Consider the following 6,178-nt stretch of genomic DNA (forward strand, 5'->3'; position numbering starts at 1 on the left):
CCTGCCTTTAAAATTTATAGGCAAAAGATTTACAGTACATGACACAATTTTATGTTTCATAATCTTTGCTATTTTCAGACTCCCTTTATTTATTGCCACATAAACTTCAAGGTTATTTTAAACAATTAAAAAAACTGACCCTGATTAGCAATCTCATGTAAAATCTCATTTAAATTTATATATTAATTTTAAGAGCACTTTCTTTCCTCATCAAAACATTTATTCAGATATTGTTTTAAGTGCACCTAATGATTTATATTAATTCATAAACATCATTCAATTTTTAAATTAAATTTATTCATATGTATTGCCTAATTTTCCCCTTATTAAAATGAAATTTTTTTGTATTTCCAATTATACCTAAAATGATGTCTTTAGAAGAAACCAAGTCTCTTATGTTAGTGTTTCTTAGAATAAATGTAATAATATTGCTAGGTGTTTATTTGGTGTTAGTAATCTATACTTTGCATAATATTGGAAAGGGAGAAAATCTTTAGTTTCAGTATTAGGAATGACTTAATGAAATTGTTGAAAATATTGCACATGTCTTGTGATTTAAATGACTACCATCCCCAAGCTTGCTTAAACATAATTAAAATGATACTATGGTGTATCTGCCAGAAGTCTACTTTAAGGAATAAGGAGCCTCTTAGGAAATGACTCAGCCTGAAAGAAGAGAGAATGCTGGCACAGAAGTTTTTCTTTTTCATTTGTTTTAACAACAAAATGGAATAAAAATGAGTTCAGCCTGTGTAGATTTTATTCGGCTTATCCCAAAGTTCGACCACTGAAAAACTCTACCCTCATCTCTCCACTGAGTTCTATGATGAAAAGACAGAACAATAACAATAACAAAATATTTATAAATGTTAATTAAAAGATTATAATCTATTTGCCATGAGACAATGAAGTAGCAATAATTTCAAAAATTTTGCAAATATAGAAAATTTTCTAGTGGTGTTGAATGTAATGAGAAACAGTGACCTTGGTGTTGATGCTAGCAACCTTGATGTCAGAGGGCTCCTCTTCCTAATAATAGTCCAACTCTTCTTCTTCTATCTCACACTGCCATTATCACTACTTTCACCAGTAATGCATTATTGTTATCAGATATTCATTACAGAGCTGAATCAGCTAATGAAAATTAGTTGGTTATTTGCAGTTATTATTGCTTTTTACTTTAAAATCTATTGATAGTAAGCAATTTTATTTCAGAAAACATTTTGAAAAATGTTTATAATGACTTATGTAAATACACTCATGATTTTCCTTCTTGTAATTCTTTTATTTTCCTAGTGAATTCCTCAACCATTTGTACATTTATTATGAAATTTTGGGGGAACCTAATAATTGAGTTTGGGACTTTCTCATTTATCTCTATTCCTTACGGTTAAGAAGGCAACAGCTGTGAATAAATGGCTTCTCATACTAACGTTTAATTTATAATTTATTTTCAATGTATTAACATACAACTCAAGTCTCAGTTCCTTATGAAGGCAAAGGTTTATTTGTTGGTTGTATTCCATGTCGACCATAGTTTTGTTGGAGACTGTGTTTATTAGAGTCACTCAAGAGAACCAGTGACCTCATCTTGACACATACCTCCATAATCAACTACAGTAAGTGGTAAGAGAATGTGTTCTCACACTGGCTCTTAGAACTTTCGCCTGAAAGTGACACATATTTCTACTGCTTACATTTTGTTAGCCAACTGTCTCCCAAACACATGTAACTTCAGGTGTTGAGAAGGCACAATATTACTATGCCTAGAAGAACTGTAGTGTTTGTGGACAGCCTGAATGGCTACTATGTCATATCTCTGGCATATTCAACTATCCTCCAAAAAGTAAGTAAAAAATAATTTTTCAACTGTAAAAACGTATGTAAAACTGTTCCTTAAAAGTACAAGTGCTCACTTCATGCCTATTTACACAATTTTTACAAATATTCTAATTTGGGGGCTATCTGATTATCAAATCAAATGTAAAACAAAGAAAAAATATCTAAAGTGAGATAAATGCCTAAGGAAACAATATAACAGAAGCAGAAATAACTAGATGAATAAAAAAAGAAATCTAACATAGTATAAATTAGCATACAAAAATTATTCGTAATTCATTGGCCTCTGAGTGTATCATTTGTTTAGATCATGTAGAGAAATGTGGACCTGACTCATCAAGAAGTGATTAATTGATGAGTTTAGGAATTGAAATGGTTGGCTGTTTCTCCACCCAAAATCTTGTCTTGAATTTGGTTTCCATAATCCCTGTGTATCATGGGAGAGAACCAGTGGGAGGTGATAGAATCATGGCGGCAGTTGTCTCCATGCTGCTGCTCTCATGGTAGTGACTGAGTTCTCACAAGATCTAATGGTTTTATAATGGGCTTTCCCCCTTTTTCTTGGGAGTCCTTCATGGTTGCTTCCCCTTCTGTCATGATTGTAAGTTTCCTGAGGCCTCCCCAGTAATGCTGAATGGTGAGTCAATTAGACCTCTTTTCTTTGTAAATTGCCCAGTCTCAGGTATGTCTCTATTAGCAGCATGAGAGTGGACTAATTCAGTAAGTTGGTTCTGTAGAGAGTGGGGTGCTGCTGTAAAGACACCCAAAAATGTGGAAGTGACTTTGGAACTGGTTAACAGGCAGAGGCTGGAACAGTTTGGAGGGCTCAGAAGAAGACAGGAAAATGTAGGAAAATTTGGAACTTCCTAGAGACTTAGAAGGCTTATAGAACAGGAAGATGTAGGAAAGTTTGGAACTTTCTGGAGACTTGTTGAATGGCTTTGAGCAAAATGCTGATAGTGATATGAACAATAAAGTTCAGATGGAGATGAGGAACTTTGTGGGAACAGGAGTAAAGGTTACTCTTGCTATGCAAAGGGACTGAGGGCATTTTGTCCCTGCCCTAGAGATCCATGGAACTTTGAACTTGAGAAAGAGCATTTATGCTATCTGGTGGAAGAAATTTCTAAGCGGCAAAGTTTTCAGGAGGACCATGGGGTCCTCATGGAAAACCTCTGCTAGGGCAGTATGGAGGGGAAATGTGGGGTCAGAGCCCCCACACAGAATCCCCATTGGGGCACTGCCTAGTGGAGCTGTGAGAAGAGGGCCACCATCCTCCAGACCCCAGAATGGTAGATACACTGACAGCTTGCACTGTGTGCCTGAAAAAGCCACAGACACTCAGCACCAGCCCTTGAAAGCAGCTGGGAGGGGGACTGTAGTACCCTGCAAAGCTACAGGGGAGGAGCTTCCTAAGGCCATGGGAGCGCACCTCTTTCTTTCATCAGCATGCCCTGGATGTGAGACATGGAGTCAAAGAAGGTCATTTGGAACTTTAAGGTTTAATGACTGCCCTATTGCATATCAGACTTGCGTGAAGCCTGTAGCCCCTTTGTTTTGACCGTATTACATATCAGATTTGCGTGGGGCCTATAGCTGCTTTGTTTTGACCAATTTCTCCCATTTGGTATGAGTGTATTTACCCAATGTCTATACGTCCATTTATCGAGGAAGTAACTAATTTGATTTTGATTTTACAGGCTCATAGGTAGAAGGGACTTGCCTTGTCCCAGATGAGACTTTGGATTTGCATTTTTGAGTTAATGCTGGAATGAGTTAAGACTTCAGGGGACTGTTGGAAGGGCATGATTGTGTTTTGAAATGTGAGGACATGATGTTTGGGAGGGGCAAGGGGCAGAACGATATGGTCTGGCTGTGTCCTCACCCATAACTCATCTTGAATTGTGGTTCCTATAATTCCACATGTCACGAGACGGACATGGTGGGAGGTAATTGAATAATTGAGGGAGTTACCCTCATGCTGCTGTTCTCATGATAGTGAGTGAGTTCTCACAAGATCTGATGGTTTTATAAGGGGCTTTTCCCCTTTGCTTGGCACTTCTTTTGGCTGCTGCCATGTGAAGAAGAATGTTTTTGCTCTGCCTTCCGCCATGATTGTAAGTTTCCTGAGGCCTCCAACCATGCTGAACTTTGTCAATTAAATCTCTTTCTTTTATAAATTACCCAGGCTCTGGTATGTCCTTATTAGCAGCCTGAGAATGGAATACAGGAATACAGAAATACACATACTTTTGGAAAAACTCCTGAACAATGACATTTAATTTCAGAAATTTCTGCCCTTGCACCACTCCCCAACCACATACATATATATATAACTGATATATAATAATCTGAGATTTATTTACTAGATACGGTACAATATATTTATCTGAGATTTCTTTACTAAAAGAGTTCACTTCTAATAAGTTTAATAAAAAGTTGCTGTTTGTATGGTGATGTAATGCCTAAGAACCAAGTAGTACCATTGAATAATCCATTAATAGTATAGCCATTAGTCATTATAAATAAGTCCTTCTTAGACACATTGACTCCTACAAATTTCCATGAAGAAAATGAACATTAATAAATATTCCTGGAGGGTTCCTGATAAGTTTTCTTTAAAATATGTTTTACATAATCATAAAAGACAGGAAAACAAATTTTCCTTTATTTCAATGTATTTTAAAGATTTCATATACATACATTAACCACATCACAAAAAAGGAACTTAAAATGCTATCTTTTAATTTAAAATGTATTTTTACATGACCAAAGAAAGACAAAAGAGGAAACACTTTTGATTTGGCATTTTAAGTATGTCAACAAGAGTGCTGCCTTCATAGAAGGTAAAATAAAAGGAATAACAGCACAGAGATTTGTACACCACTGCTCCTGTTCCAACTTCCAGAGAGACCATTCAGCCTTCAGCAACTGAATAATCAGTTCACTGTTGAATGGATTCACAAAGAATCTCAAAATTGTAAGATACATTTAGCTTCATGAAAAGGCTATGTTGATTTCCTTGTGATTTCAGAATTTCTTGGTAACAGGAAATCACAAGGGAGTATATTTAGGAAAGATGTCCTCAGGTTTGCACAAAGAGACTTTAGCAAACAAAACAGAAACATATGGACAGCATCCTCAGTGCCAAGTGTCATAGGGATTTTGCAGATCATCACTTTGTCACACACACACACACACACACACACACACACACATATACACAAAAGAAGTTCTCTCAGCATGAGACTTACTTTATTAAATGCCGGTAACTGTCTTGGTAAAAGAGAAAAAAGAACCATAGATATTGTAAATTTGCAGAAGCATGATAAACAAGCAAAGGAATAGTCAAATTGATGCATTTTTCATAACCATGTTTTTTGTACTTTCCACCATTAGTCATTACTTTGATTATCCAAATTATCTAGAGATACACATGCACATATTTTCTGAGGTTTGAGAGAAAATTATATTGTTTGATTTATATAGGTCAGGCTAAGAAAAACTTTGCGTGATCAAAACCGACATTTCAGAGTAGATAGACAACAGCAAATAATGTATTTGTATGCATAGTCTGTGTAGAATCTTCAAGGTGTGACAGCATTTTCTAATTTCGTAGCAACATCCTGGAAAATTCTACAAAAGAGAACTTCATAATTCTTTTCAGGGGAATGATAAAAGACAGGCAAAGAAGTATAACTTTTTAAGAAATAGGAAAACATAATTTGTTTCATAAAACACCCATGTCATCTCCCAACATTGGGCTGAAGAGAGTGGCTGGTAAAATTACAACTCCAAGTCATTAACCCCTAAAAGGAAACTTCAAGTGGATCTTGCTGAATGATATGTGGTGTTCCTCCCAAATGCCCAAACATGATTCACTCACTATGCCCAAGTCAGAGTATTTTGAATTGCCCATAGAAGATGCAATGGATTCAGAATTACTAGATAGTTCTCAGGCTGTGCATCTATAAAATGAGGTGAAAATCAAATGTGAACTATCATAGCTTTAATGTGACTCAGTAACTATAGTTTTCTCCAACTTCAGATTGCAGGGAAAGATGCCAGAGGATTTGGGGATTAAATCAAGAGTATGAACTACTCATAAAGAACATAGTGGGAGTCTCATTTTTAAATAAAACAATGGTGGTATTAACTGATGACTCTTAAAAATATGAAAGAAAAAGATATACATGTGAATATAATGAGTTTACTCAGGGTTAAGAAGGTTTGGATGTAGTTATAGAAAACCAGGCAGGAAGTTCACTTTGGATTAGGGAATACGAGAAGTGTTTCAATAGTTTCTATATGTTTTGAGACTAAGCACAGAAGTTAAAAT

General features: G+C 35.7%; 1 long non-coding RNA gene across 1 annotated transcript in view; it reads right to left on the minus strand.

Moving 5' to 3' along the window:
• LOC129030077 (uncharacterized) overlaps positions 1–6,178 on the minus strand; it is a 1,381,814-nt gene that overhangs the window by 11,164 nt on the left and 1,364,472 nt on the right. The window lies entirely within an intron of this gene.

The sequence above is a fragment of the Pongo pygmaeus genome, chromosome 12, assembly GCF_028885625.2.
Source record: "Pongo pygmaeus isolate AG05252 chromosome 12, NHGRI_mPonPyg2-v2.0_pri, whole genome shotgun sequence".
NCBI lineage: Eukaryota > Metazoa > Chordata > Mammalia > Primates > Hominidae > Pongo > Pongo pygmaeus.